Source organism: Euprymna scolopes, chromosome 33 (genome assembly GCF_053919585.1).
Source record: "Euprymna scolopes isolate OS-2025 chromosome 33, ASM5391958v1, whole genome shotgun sequence".
Taxonomy (NCBI): Eukaryota; Metazoa; Mollusca; class Cephalopoda; order Sepiida; family Sepiolidae; genus Euprymna; species Euprymna scolopes.
In genome coordinates this window covers 58,195,096-58,211,152 of record NC_136514.1, presented here as the reverse complement: position 1 = coordinate 58,211,152, position 16,057 = coordinate 58,195,096, and the positions used below count along the sequence as shown (strand labels likewise).

The window sequence follows — 16,057 nt, the reverse complement described above, 5'->3', positions numbered from 1 at the left end:
AGTGAAGGTCAGTCCAAGAAGCTTGTCAAGACATGTGCTTCCCCAAGACAAGAGCCATTCATTTCAATTTGAACTAGTGAGGGTCAGAGCGATTATAGTGAAAAGAGAGAAACTTGGTTTTAGATGCATTAAAGTACGCTTTGAAACGTTCCGCTTTATTTGAAGATTAAATAGGATTTATTGTTAACGGATGGCTTTCTTATTTTGTTTGTTTTCTCGTCTCGTCAAACATAAGATTAGTTATATTGCAGTCAACTGCAAAAACACGGTCATCTGACTTTTGGGGCCACAGCTGTGGATATTGAACAAAGCTGCTTCGGTCTTTTTAATACAATGCCTCTTCAGCCATAAATATGAAACGCCATCGCAACGTCTGCATACGTTTTGTCCGCGATTGAGTAGACACGACTTTCGGAACTTTGAGGAAAAAAAAACTCTTTAACATATCCATCTAATTCTGTGTTTTATTATTGGAAAGGTAGGTGGAACTTTCTTTTGTACTTTTTGTCAATTTACTTATCTCGCTATCTATATATAAAGTTTGGTATGTGTATATGTTTATATGTTTATATGCAGATGATTTACTTTTAAACTAATTTACTGATCATTATGAACTTTAAAACAAAACTCTTAAGCGTTATGGTGAGTAAGGTGGACTATATTTACTGTAATTATGCTTTATGTGCATAGGTAGTAGATATTATTTTCTTAATTTTAACAATAGATATTAGGTATCAATTAATAAATGTTCCCAAAATTCTAGTTTCTTTAAGGACTTCTAAAGAGTTTGGACAGCATAATATGAGCATAAATATTTATTGAAACATTTAAATATTTCAGATCTGTATTGAATTTAAAACATAGCTATTAAACACCAACTAAGCAAGATTCGTATTATTTTGAATATTCGGACTACTGTTTTCGTCTTGAGTTTTATGCGCACGACGTTTCAGTGTATACTTCAACCTTCTTAATGTGGATCTTGTCGAACTCGAGAATCTTTCTCTCGATATAATGATATTGAACCTTATGTCTAGAATTTATATTCCAATTTGGATCAAAATTCATTGAACAATTTTTTTTCGAAAAAAATTCTGAAATTTAAGGCTTAGAGGATCTTAATAAGAAATTGAAATTCGGAGGATCTTCCAAAGATCCATGACGTAATGGATAAGTACTTAGTAAATTCAGCTGTAAGTTATACTCTTCTGCGTTGAAGGTTCAATCCTCAGTGCGGGCGCGACTCAAAATATAATTGCGAATTACTTAGAATTTCGGAAATTTTACTATCGAACTCTGGAATCCGTGCGGAATTTCGAATGGAGCCGTTTATTTTATCCAAGGGAGTAGCATGTTCATGTTCTGTCAGCCATGACCGGGTAGAAGTTCTAAGTAATTTGCAATTGTATTTTGAGTATCGCCCGCACTGAGGATTTAACCTTCAACCAAGAAGAGTGTAACTTACAGCTGAATTTACTAAATAGTTTATCCACTACGCTATGGGTTATTGGAAGATCCACGGCAAATGCTCTTCTGAGCTCCAGTCTCTGGTCCCCCCTCACCAATCTTTCTCGTAAAACACCCGTCTAACTAAAACCACCGTCAATAACTTTCCCCACTCTTTAACTATGCTTCAAAACGTAGATTCCATGAACAATGCTTCTTTCTTAGAACTGCACGCCTGTGGAACTCTCTTCCGTTTGCCTGCTTCCCAGCTGACTACAACTTGATGAATCACCCCTCTTAAGTAATCCAATCTACCAAATTTCAATTAATAATGACTACTACTATATTATACCATTGATTACTGCAAACTCAATAACCCTTATCCTCGAGTAGTCTCAGGGCCTTGATAAGTGGCGACTCCTATGTAATATATATATATAATTAGTTTTTTTGGGGGAAAAAATCCATCAGAGTGCTCAATTATAAGAAAAATCCGAAAATAAGAGCGTATCATTTATATTTTGCTTACAGAAAGTTTAGACGAGACAAGTCACCGGTACCGTCGGTGTCAAACCCTATAATTAGGGACCGTTTTAGATACCCATATCAAGCTCTCTTCAGCTAATACTCATCATACAATTTTTTTTTAATTTTTATTTCCATACTTTGTGAACCAGGCGCGAACGCAAACCCCACAATTTTAATGAATCATCATTATGCCAGATCAAACATACCCATTCATGTGTCTCGATACATCTTCTATCATTATATGTGATCAGTTTTCTATAATAGTCAACCATATAGGAGCATATTCGTGACCAGACACACACACACACACACACACACACACACACACACAGCTTTATATCAAAGATATATGTACCCGGATGTGTGTTTTTGTACGTGACTATGTACACGTGTATGTACACATGTGCAATGTTGCATATTTAGTTAAAATGCATATTTGCAATTAATGCGGACGACAGACCTGCAATGAAAACAGACCACCCAAAAAATGAGCTGACGTTTGAAATAATAACGCCCTCTTGGATATGAGGTTCAAAGCTGTGCTTATTATCTACTTGATCTTTTCCAAAAATAATATTCATACAAGTGTTTTCTGTCCAGGGATGACCAAATAATAATCTCGAATATTCTCACTGGATGACCCAAGTGATATATGTATGTATTTCAACAAAGGAACAGAAGGAGTCAGTTGAGTATATATCAACCTTAGATAGAGATGACCTTTTGGGCTCTAACTTGGTATACTGTTTGTGTTCGATTGATTCGGTCAGACTCAGAGTCTGTCGTTCAATAGAAGAAAACGAGTATCCTCCAAAATGTAGAATAAAACATAAAAGTATCTGTAAACTGATTTTTACAAATGATAATACTGAACGTAACATATTTTTAGATATAATGAATAAGAAGTTCCATACACTGATTTGTTTTAAACAATTATGTTTATATTTTGGACAAGGGAGTCACCACTTATCAAGGCTCGAAGGCCACTCGAGAATAAGGGTTAATTATCTACTAATGAAAATTAAATAGTAGTAGTAATCGGTAATGGTGTAAGTTGAGTACAATTTTATTATTTAAGGAGACGGTTCAACAAGAACTTGTTTACATTAGACTTGACAGCTACCATGTTGTAGTCGACCGAGAAGCAGGCGAATGGAACTGTGTTCCACAGACAGGTAGTTCTAGGAAAGTAGCTGTGTTCGTGGAATCTGCTTTTAGATTCAGGCACAGATAGAGTGTGGGGAAAAACGTTCATAGTGGTTGTAGATAGTCGAGGTTTTGTGAAAGTTTACCAAGGGGTATTAGGTTTTTGTAGTTCAGACGAGCACTTGCCATGAAAATAACGATAGAACAGAGACAAGCTCGTGACGTCTCTTCTGTGGGAAAGGGGCTACAGGGATTAAAAAGTGTATCCTGTACTAGGTTTCGAAGCCGGTTTTGAACTCTATCGAAGCAGAATAGTGCGCACCAAGTTGCCCCTGCCAAGATGTGGCAACAGTACTCCATTTTAGGACGTACTTGACTCTCATATAGGAACGTAATATTAGCGAGGCTTTCAGATTAGGTAAAAGCACATAATATAGCGGCGTCTTCAAATCGAGTAACGTCATTTACTTCCGACAAAGTTCCAAACCGGAAGTAGTTTGGATCAGTCAATACGTTATTTCGCATTTAATGATTAATAATTTAAATGTTAGACACAAATCTGAAAAGTATAGAATTTAAAGGAGACGTTACAGTATACCTTAGCAAAAAATTATTTTCTTCTTCCAGAAAATGATGTCGAAATTTATCTCTCTGGCGATTCTCTCCTCTCTTCTGATTTGTCTTACAAATGCCACACCGAGTTCTCAATCAGAAGGCAGTAAGTATTATTTGAATTTTAATCACATCCTCCGTGTGACATTTAGAAACAAGTTTCGGAATATTTTGTATTATTTGGATTATACGAACCACTGTTCTTATCATAGATATAATTCTCACCACATTTCGAGCGATATGTTGTTGCAGAGAATCGAAAGGTGTGAAGATATCAATCGACCATACAACTAATAAAGTAGACGCAAGTGTTAGGAGATAACGGTCATAGCAAAGAAGACGACCAAACGCTGATTTTCGTTAAATGTTGATGGATATCGTGTGTTATTTACCGAGAATCGAAATGGTAAATTGTAAGTCATGGGAATCGTATATTCAGGATCAGTTCAAGTGAAACGAAGCAGTCGCTGAAAACTGAAACTGATAGTTGAACGTCCTTGGGCACTGGAACAATGAACCACTGCGGGCTCTGGAAACTGGTAGCTGGACATTAGTAGGCACTGGAATAGATAACTAGATGTTGGTGGGCAGTGGAACAGGTAGCTGGACGTCAGTGACACTGAAATAGGTAGCTGGACGTCAGCAGGTTCTGGAGCAGGTAGTTGGACGTCAATGAGAACTGGTAGCTACTAAAAACCGCAAGAGCCTGGGTGCTGCAGAAGGCGCTGAAAACTGCAGGAGGCGCTGGAAGCTGGCACTTCAAGGATTGTTGGTCAGGTGTCTGTTTCTGCTATCGAGCGTAGCCATTGTTTATTTTTTAAATGGAAGTGATGATCTGACACACACACACACCGCGACAATGTCTTCTTCACATACATCTTGTCCAACTTGAAAATTTGTATGCTGAACATGAGAATCAGTATGGAATTTCGAACAGAACGCCTCATTTAATCGTCGAGTCAGCTTGCTCTTGTTCCGTTAGACATGTCTGGGTATGAGTCAAGTAATTTTCAGTTGTATTTTGAGTGCCGTCCGCACTGAGAATTGAACTTTTAACCTCCAAAAAAGTGTCACTTTCAACTGTATTTTAATCAAGTATTTTATCTGTTACCTGGTCCACAAGAACCCGTGGCGGAACGGAGAAGGTACTTGGTACAATTCAGTTGTAAGTTATTCTCTTCTAGAGATTGAAAGTTCAATACTCACTGCGTGGGATACGATAAGATAAAACTGACAAATAGTAGATCACATGGTGAGAATAAAAGAGGTTAGAAAACGAAGCAAAGACATGGAACTTGCCAGAGAATTAAAAGAAATATGATCGAGAAATAAGTCTTACGTCTGTATTAAGTTATAAACCAAGTTAACGGGCAGAGATAAGCATGATTGAGTTATCTGCTATTAACATCTGATTCACGCTAAGTTAATCAGCCATATTGTTTTTTTAGTTGTACTAGTTAATTAGCCATATTGTTTTTTTAGTTGTACTAGTTAATCAGTCATATTGTTTTTTAGTTGTACTAGTTAATCAGCCATATTGTTTTTTAGTTGTAATCAGCCATCTTGTTTTTTTAGTTGTACTAGTTCGAGAATAAAGTCTATTTGTACCTTCAAGTGGTTTTGTTGATATATCTCTTTTTATTGGCGTTGTGATAGCGAGTTATTTGCCCCATACGTCACGTTTAAAGGCCTCAAAACAAAATGTTTAAAAAGAGGATATTACACACCAACTAATTGCGTGGCCGACTGGACGTACTATTGTAGACAAACTACCGACTCTACAGCCAGTCATACTGATGATCGCTAGACCCACTTCATTCAATTTATCAGATAGTCGGTATACTCTGTGGCGATTATAACGCGAAGTGGTTTCTACGAACGTTAAACAACAAATGTTTCTAATTGCTTACACTCTTTCCTTGACTGCTTCATTGGAATTCGCTTTCCTCTCCAATCATAAAGCTAACAACTTTTATTAGTGCAAAAACAATATCGTTTTCCCACATATGTTACTTGTATATATTATTTCTAAATTAATTCACTGATATATATATATATATATATATATATATATATATATATATATATATATATATATAACCATCTTATATATTATTTTGAAGCGCGTTTTTCGTTCTATCGAATCGTGTTATTCGTTACCGTTCTTAATCTCTTCATTCATTTTTTTTTTTGCAGGCTTTTCGACAGCATAGACAAAATTCAAATCCGCACGATTTTCTTGTTCCAGTCAAACTAGGCCGAAAAACTTCCGAGACAGCTCATGATATCAATAATGCGTTTGGCACAGGAACCACTAACGAACGTGTGACACAACAGTGGTTCAAGAAATTTCGCAATGGTGACGAGAGCCTCGAAGATGATCACGGTCACTGCCGGCTGACCATGGTTGATAATGAACATTTGAAAGCCTTAGTTGAAGCCGATCCTCGTAAACCCACACAAAAAGTTGCTATTGAACTCTATGAATTGGGGTAAAAAGTTATTGCTTTAGCAAAGGAAGAAAACGCGAAAATGCAAATGGCTATGATTATATATATATATATATATATATATATATATATATATATATATATATATATATATATTGCTTGCTATAGCACATGTTCCCAGACAGAAGTATTATTACAAGCCCACTTGCCTCCATGGTTCACTACAGATTGTGTAGCTGCCATTGCACAAAGACAGCATGTATTCCACCTGTTTGTACGTCATAAGTCAAATACAAATAGGCAAAAATTCATAAATGCTAGAAATCATTGTAAGAGGAAAATAACGACAGCCAAAAAGAAAGCGTGCTAAAATAATCAGGGAACGCATAGAATTGCAAAATATTTGAACTTGTGATTTCTGGAATCCTATAATAATATAGTGAATAAAGGGCAAGCAGTAATTCCTTCACTATCCAACAATTAGAAGGTCGCATACACGACAACCGAGAAGGCAGAACTGCTTGCCCGGCAATTCGCCTCCAACTCCACCTGAGAGCCAACAAACAACTCCCTCACAAATGTCCGTATGCGGACTGAAGCCTCACTAGATACTGTAAAAATTAATTCTTCTCAGGTCCGCAATATCATAAAAAACTTACACATCTCAAAAGCGTGTAGGCCTAATCTCATCCCTGCTATACTGATTAAGAAATGCCTAGCTGAGCTAGCCTCTGTACTTTCCAAGCTCTACAATAAATGCCTTGCTGAATCTTGCTTCCTTAAAAGCTGAAAGATGGCCTCTGTGGTACCAGTGTACAAGAATTTTGGTGAAAGGACTGACCATCCTATCAGTTTCCTTCGACTATTCGCTAAAATCTTTGAGACCTTAATTAATCAAGCCACCACCTCGCAAAATCTTGCAAATCTTTTTGACAAACAGCATAAATTTAAGCAATGTCGTTCTACTTCAGATATTTTTACAGTCATCTCTGAACGCATGTACTATGTACTGGAAGTGGACGAAGACATGGCTGCCTCCCTTGATATACCCAAGGCTTTTCACAAAGTCTGGCATGAAGGGCTGCTAATGAAAATTAAATCGTACGATATAACTGAACGTATACTAAATATAATTAGATCCTTCTTAGACAATAGGACTATTCAGGTTGTCATTGATGGGCGTACATCCAAGCAGCACAGTATTCATGCAGAAGTACCTCGGTTGTCGATCCTTGGACCACTATCATTCCTGATATTCATAAACGACTTCTCTGATTATATTGTGTCCGAGATGAGTATATTTGCTGGCGACAAAATGCTCTATAACATGCATGAACGAATAACAGATTTACATAAATCTAAGACAATGACACAGTCGTTAGAAAATTACCTCCAGACCGTAGTGGAATGTGGCCGCAAATGGATGGTAACATTTAATGCTAGTAAGACTGAGTTGCTCTCTTTTAACAATTATAAGACGCCTCTTCAACCACCGATATCCATGACAATAACACCCTATCTGAGAATTCTTGCGTCAAAGTCTCAGGCCTAATATTCATGGGCAATATGAACTGGAATAAATGCATTGAGGACGTTGTAAAGGCTGCTGCAACGTAGGTGGGTTCCCTCTATTGAGCTCACATCTGACAGTATCTACGAGGCCACCATTCGCCCATGTATGAAATAATGTTGCCACATCTGGACTGGTGCATCTACCACTAGCTTTTCTCCCTTGGATAGAATCCAAAAAGAGTTTCCAATCTAATAGGTCCCACTTTGTTAACTAAACTCCAGAGCCTATCTCATCGCGCAATGTTGCATCTCTTTTAATGAAATATGCTCTAAGGAACTCGTTGCACTTGTGACCCCTCAATGTACATACCCCCGACAAACTCGCTTCGCAACAAAATATCACCCCTTTACTATTAAGGTCCCTAAATGCTAGAAAGCTTTCTATTTTAATAGTTTCTTCCCTCAAACAGTTAATTCCCTTCCTGTTACCTGCTTCTCTAGCTGTACTGATATGTAGAAATTAAATATAACTTAAATGCATCTTGCTAATCTTTCCTATGCATGGCCCAAAATAGTAGCCCGTTTATGTCCAAGTGGCGATATGCCTTGTTAGAGCTGAACGTGTGTAATATATATATATATATATATATATATATATATATATATATATATATATATATAAACAGCCATGCATAATAAAATGAAATAAAATAATACATTGAAAAATGCAAGAGAGTCACCAAGTAATAAGTGCTACATAAAACATAAACAGAGTTTTGTATAAGAGAAATTAAGAAAAACGAAATTTGATAACAAAGAATATAAAAGTTGCCTATTATTGTGTACATGTGTGCGTTACATTTGTATTTGTAGTGCGTTTAGATATGTGCGTCAGATAAAGCTGGTATGTGAGTCACTGGGTCTTCTCGCCTTGCTATTCTACCTAAAGGTTATCGTGGAGTGTTCAGTAAACCTTCGGATTCTTTCGTTCAGGTGCGGCTTATAAAGTCTGAATCGTTTTGGCTGTTTGTTTCCTCATTTTAAAAGATTTTCCAACTTCGCAGTGGCCTATTACTTTCACGTATAGGTGTTACTTTCCGGGGATTGGAAAGATTTCAAGTGGCTGAAAATACTTTATTTCAACACCTTCATGTTCAAAGTTGTTAGCTTTGAGAAGTGATGAGGGAAGCAGATTCCCACGAAATAAAGAATGAAAAAGTGAAAGCAATCATAGTCATTTCTTTTTAGAATCTGTACAACTCATTTCTTACTTAATTGTCACATTCTCTTTGTGGAGCTCATCATAATCTGCTACAGGTCGAAGGAGAATAATTTAGCGTACAGCTCCAAGGATGTTTGAATAATGACAGATCAAATTTGTTGCTTAAGCTATTAAGTCTAGGGTATCTAAAAAAAATGTTACTATTGAGTTGAAATTTTGTGTAATAACTAAAAATGTAACGTTGCCCGGGAACCAACACGTTGTAATCTCAGTTTACGTCGCAAAGTAGACCAAGAATATGAAAGAATTTCAACTCGCTTTTTCTTTGCAGCAACGACATTTATTGTCGTTACACGAGGGAGAGAGAGAGAGAGAGAGAGAGAGAGAGAGCACCAGAAAAAAATATATATGTCCTTAAAAAATTCGTCCATGCAATTCCAAAAACCATTGCTGAATCGACACGCCACACCACAAACAATATCGTTGAATCGACACACATTTCCCAAGCAGGACCAAACAATCTCGCCGAATCGACACGCCACGATACGAAATGCAATAACGCGAGACACGTTATCAAAGCAGTGTATTTCAACTGCCGAATCACTTATCGGCTTGTTTTTTATAGCCGTTGGGCGAAACTAAATCGTCACTTTGGGGAAGGATGTGCATAGTTCATTAGTAGACTTGATTTGTAATCGAAAGGTCCCGGATTCGCTTTTCATCGCAGGTAGGCCCGACTCATACGCTTGTGCGCTTCCGCGCATGTTCGGCACATTTATTTCCTGAGTGTTATGGCCGTGACGTCACACACGTGATCTCGAATGTAATTCACGCCCCTCACGTAAACTCTAACATTATCTCCGTCTCTAACTTGATCTCCTTTTTAAAGACTTTATTTTTTTTTCCTTCTCGCGACGTCATTTTGCATGCATTAGCATATGCGCGTCCGCGCTATGTTACGAAAATGGGCTAGAATACACAAATTAAAAGGAAAATTTATAAAGCAAAATATTAACTCTTCTATCAATAGGACACTGAATTCATGTGGCACGTTTTAGAAATCAAGAGCTTATTCATTAAAAATAAAATTTACACATTGTGGTAAAGAATAAATCGGTTCACACAGAGTTACATTGCATATTGGACAATAAGTTACTGGCTTACTATTGCAAGACTCATTTTTATAAGTGCATACATCATAAAAAAAATTAGAGTTATAACAAATTTCACAAGAATTTTAAAAACGGTTCCAACAATTCTTGGAAAGAATTTAATGAATATAGATGAATTTTATTCTGTCTTTAGAGTAATTATGCAGAAAGCATACTATTATATATTATCTCCTAGATTTTAAAAAAGAAATTATTGCATGCATTTTTTTTTTATAAAATAATGGTAACAACGATGCTATAAAAATGTAGGAATTTCGTTTTCGAATGACACATGAAATAGAAGAAATACGTTAGTGTCAACAGTTAAAAACAAAGAACACATTTGAAAATTTAGAAAATCGAATAATGTTATAAAATTTATAATCTATCTATATAATTATAAAACTCAAATGACCTTGTAACGAGTGATGTAACCCACTTTCCGGTTTACGACATCCGGTTGCGCATGCGCACATAAACATTAACCCATAACAACGTAAACAAATAAACACAAATCGCTTCTTTTGAAGATTTTGATCTGCGCACTGAAATATTAACGTTATTTCGAAATTATTATTTAACATTGGAAGAGTGAGGGTGTTTTGCAACTATTCTTTATTACAACTATACTGTCGCTATTTTCTTACAACTAAACAACTTTAACCCGTTGACAAACATAAGAACAATTGTAGTAAAGCCAAAACTACTACTACTACTACTACTACTACTACTACTACTACTACTCTATCCGTCCCTTTTCCTTCCTTCTTTTTTATTTTTTGTTTACATTTCTAGATACAAAATAGTTGTGTGAGAACGGTGAATTTGTTGACACATTTACTAATCTGTTTCAATATTAGTTTTATTTTATTTTATTTTATTTATTTAGGTTTTATTTTTTTTTGCTTCAGGTTTTATTAATTATTATTTTTTTTTTTTTTTAGATTTTAAGTTTCTATAACTTGGTTGAAGGATTCCAATATGGGTTTTTCATTCTTATATTTCTCATCGGTAGGCTCATGTGCGTTTTTCTACTAAATGACTTTCGTCGGCGTTCGATTCGTAGGAAAATCATGTTTAATTTTCGATTTTTGAGCGATTATTCCGAAAAATAGATAACTTTACACGAATAGGGAGGATATTTTTTTTCATGTTTGAGTGATCCATCCGTGATTTTTCATTTCGATATACTTTTATAGAAATGTTTCTGTTATGTCAAAAAAAAAACTATTTTCTTTACGTCACAAATGTCACGCTCATGCATGAATTCCATAGCTAATATAACATACTGACCCAACGGGTCACGGGTGTCTAGTTAGATGATTAAGATTATATTTTCCTCCACGCAACCTATTCAGCTTCTACGGCAACCGTCAACAGGGCGCGTACATTTCTCTCTCCACGAGGAGCCAATCCCTGGGATTAATGCTGCAAAAAGTATGAAGAAAAAAAAACACTAAGTCTTCTATGAATATGTTGTTTTAACAACGAAAGTCTCTGGAAAAAAGGAAATAAATTAATTAAAAAAAATCATAACATTATTCGTTTTTCTAAAATTTCCAATTAAACTTGTGAAATAACGTTTTCAATAATGTGACATGTTTCTCTATTCAAATTTCTCGCTAACCACGCAACCCACACCGATTCAGACTTTACGGCAACCGTCAAGAACGCCTGATGTGTACCTTTCAATCTCTATGAGGGGCTGACCTTTGGGTTAATACCACGAACAAAATAAAAAGAAAAACATTAAGTCTTCCTTTATGAATACGTTGTTTTAAAAACGAAAATCTCGGGAAAAAAAGGAAAAAATTATTATCATTTAATTAATATATATTAATATATATATATTATTATTATTATTATTTACTATAATAATTATTAAATACCTACAAACACTAGTGTTTCATCCTTTCGGGAATCATCAGTGCAGAGTGTCGCGATTTACGTCAGTCGAGAGACTCGGACCCCGTCATCAGAAGTCATGCCTGGCTTCATTAGCAAAGACCCAAACCACTAGGCTATCGCTAACCGCGAGAGATACAAGTTGAAATTAAACATTATTCTTTTCAAATTTTTTAACGTCAGTCAGAGTGATCTTATTATATGACGATCTGCGCGAATTAGCTAAGTTGACTGACTTTATTACAACTGAAAAGTGTTCAACGATAAGAAAAAAGTTCTTAAAGGGGCTGACATTATTATTTAATATAATAATTATTAAATACCTACAGACACTAGTGTTTCCAACCTTTCGGGAATCATTATCTGAGTCGACATTGTTGAATACTAGTGGAATATATATATATATATATATATATATATATATATATATATATATATATTACACACACACACACACACACACAGTAAAACTCCTTTAATTTGAACTTCCTCTAAAGTTGGACTTCTTCTCATTTGGACTTCTTCGAAACCTGGAATTTCTCTAAACTTGAACTGTTTCGTCATTGAAATTGTATTAGCATATTTGATGCGGAGTTGCAGTAAAACTGTTTACATGGTTTAGTCAGATATTGCGCAGAAATGTTAATATTGGTTCTATATAATTAATGTAGATTAGCTATTGATAATTAATTCACACTATTTTTTTTTCAGATTGCTATATTTAAAATAGTGTAAAACAACCCATCACAATGGCTTGCAACTCTAAAATCAGAGAATACATCTGGTCTAGAAAAAATTCTTGAAGCCAAACGGTTACCGACCAACCACGCTGTTCTTAAATCAGTTAATGCAAATGATGTTGAAATGTGGGTGCAACAAGATGAGGAAACTACTGATCAATATCCTGAAGGCAGTAATGGTGATGAAAATAGCGACAGCTCCCATTCTCTTGACCCTAATGTAAATAACCAAGAACATCCTGATAAAGCAATATCATGGGATGATGCAGAAAAGTCTATGGAGACGGTTACAAAATTTCGAGAAAAAGTCCTTACTTTAGTGACAACTATGTTTTGCAAGCAATGTCACTCCGAAGAGATAATCATAAAGAAGCTAAAGAACCAAGAAATTGTAGATTTTCGTGATCGCTTACGGAATACAATGGCAATGAGACTCATTTTATGAATAAATCAATAAACAAACTGTATTTTACATAAATGTATGATTTCTGTAGATGATAACTTAGGTAATAAATACCTAACAAGTAAGAGTAGATTTGATTTATTTTACATGTTTTTGTTCCTGGCAATAATATTTAACAGTTCTTACTTGCAATATATCGTAAACTCAACTTAATATATACTTGAAGTATCATATAGCAATGAATTTCATTTACTATTTCCTAATTTTTAGAAAACTAAAGTTAACTGCAGCACATTATTTTATCACGAAACTTGAACAGCATCCTCTAATTTGAATGAAGCGGATGTTCAAATTATAGGAGTTATACTATATATATATATATATATATATATATATATATATATTCTAATCATTTTTTCCACTAGTATTCAACAATGTCGACTCTGGAGAGGTGTGGTTGGAGATTGAGCAACTGTTGCCACAAACATTTCACGCGCAGGCACCCTTACCATGCGTATCCATAGTCTGTCAATACTGAAGGAAGCCTAATATATATATATATATATATATATATATATATATAACATTTTTCAGTTTCCTCAATTTTCAAACTCGTGATCAAGTTTCTCTGTTCAAAAGAAAATATATGCGGCCCTTTGTTTAGACAATAGCAAAACTTTTGGTTCATATTCGATTTACTTTTTAGTTGTAACAGATCTGGAAGAACTACGTTTCAAATGCGGTGACCGTTGTGTGAAACAATACGCAGCTAATTTTGAAGAAAATGACGCCGATTTGGTTTACAAACAGTGTCTCGCTGATTGCGGCGATCAATTCGGTAAGTATAACACATATTTGCTCTATCAACTTTTAATCATGTTAACCTTCCCGGTATAGATCAAAACCCTCACCCAATGCCGCTTCGACATCTATCCGCAGTTTAAGCAACCGGAAAAGTTACCAGAAAAAAGACGACGCAAACACTGCCAGACGATAAATTCAAAACGCTGTAAACAAAACTTTAACACAAGAAGATGACATTTAGCTTAAGTTTAATTATATGAAGGAAATATTTTTAAAGAAAAATACTTCCAATATTTTTAACAAATGTTTCAAAGGTTTCTAAGAGGAAAACAGAAACAATTATTAACGAAAATCAAAAGTTTATTTTTCATGGAAAGTATCTAAAAAGTTGTATTTGGTAACGAGGAAAACCATATTTTTCGAAGAAACAACTATGATCGAAAACAATTCCTTTTCAAGAATAGTGTCAGATAAATGAGTTCCCCCCCTATTAACGTAAACATCGTCTGCTAATAGCTGATTGGCTAATTGTGTCGGCTTTTCCTAACAGGTTATTGTAAACTACCGAAAGATGCCGACGCATACTTGGGTCAGGTTCTGGATCAGTATAATCCTCTCTTTAAAGCGTGGCTTGGTGCCAGTTTTTTTTTTCAATAAACTGCTCTAAAGAAAATTGACGCCCATATCAGTCTTCCATATTTATTTCCGAATGAATTAGTATACGCAGGTCTGTCATGCATTAAATCATGTCATTCCTGCTTTATGAGTTTGAAGTTGGAAGAAGGAGGGAGTAGCCTTTTCTGTTTCTAGTTCGAAAAAGGTATTGTCTTCAATAGTCAACCAGCAAATCACTACGCCAAGCGTTTTGATTGGTTCTGAGCTCATTATAGCCCATTATGCATTTCTCTACAAACAAAATAATATCCCGTTACTGCTACAAAGGTATGTTTACTTGTAATAAAATTAAATGAATCCACAAACAAATGAAACGCTCTGATTGGTCCTGGGTTCATTTCAGCCCAACATCCAGTTTTCTACCAACAAAAAATAATCCGTTGCTATTATAAAGGTAGATTTACTTGTGACAAAAATGAAAAAATGTGACAAAAATGAACCAAAAATGACACAAATATAAAAACGACACAAATATAAAATCCCGATTAACATTTATATATATATATATTAACATTTATAAAACACAAAACTCAATAAATTAAGTTCCTTCTTTTCTCGATACAATAATTCTCTTCTTGTCCACTCCTATTCTAAAAAAGGTTGTATTCGATTGGCCAAAATGACTCTTCTTGATTAACAGTTTCGGTGAATTGAACGTAAATAAAAAAATATCCTTATTCTTTCTCTTTTTCCAATGTTATCATGTCTGGTTGACTATTCAAGAACTAGAAACAGAAAAGGCTACACCCTCCTCCTCCTCCTCTGACTTACAGTGCCAAACCCGTAACACGTAATGACATTAAATCAAGATGCATTGAAGCATTGCGCCAGCCAGTGTCAAATCCGGGATTGTTACAACCAAAAACCTGCCACGTCGATGGATGCGATTAACCTCTTTCATTTAAAGAGTATGTACCTATCCTTTTACTTCCCGGGGAGTTGGTAGTGCTGTACAAAGACGAAAAGATCCCTTCCAAATGAACGACCCTACAGTACGGGAACGCCAAATTACAATCACCACGATCGGCTCCACTTGACCTTGTATTCTGTTAAGGCAGGAAGTGTGCTCTGTGTGGTTAGTGTTAGTATTCATAACTGATTCGCCTATCGATAAATTATAATTCTATTACACATTTCGGCAGAAGTTAAAAATCACATTAAAATGTTGAACTTTCCTCAATTAATTGTTTTATGTTTTTTCTTTGCAGTCACATAAAGTCGACTCAACCAATTCAAAATGGCTTTCTTATCCGGGTATTTTGATCTGGCAACAAATTTCGAAATGTTTCAAACTTATTGCATTCATATTTTGTGAAAAAGAAAATGTATTTAAATAGAACTTTTAAGATAATGTTTCTATAACCAAGTAAATAAAACTTTTGAAAATTAATTCCTTTTCTTACTTTTATCTAATTTTCTTCATTACGTCTACTAATAAGATTATGTTTTCGGTCGAGATTTTT

At 35.2% G+C, this 16,057-nt stretch overlaps 1 long non-coding RNA gene across 1 annotated transcript; it reads left to right on the top strand.

The window, feature by feature from the left end:
- Positions 1 to 275: 275 nt before the first annotated feature.
- Positions 276 to 15,978, top strand: LOC145258017 (uncharacterized). The gene is made up of 4 exons (XR_013864030.1): positions 276 to 478; positions 3,748 to 3,838; positions 13,822 to 13,953; positions 15,803 to 15,978. It is a non-coding gene; the product is annotated as an uncharacterized LOC145258017 (long non-coding RNA).
- The last annotated feature ends 79 nt before the right edge of the window (positions 15,979 to 16,057 follow it).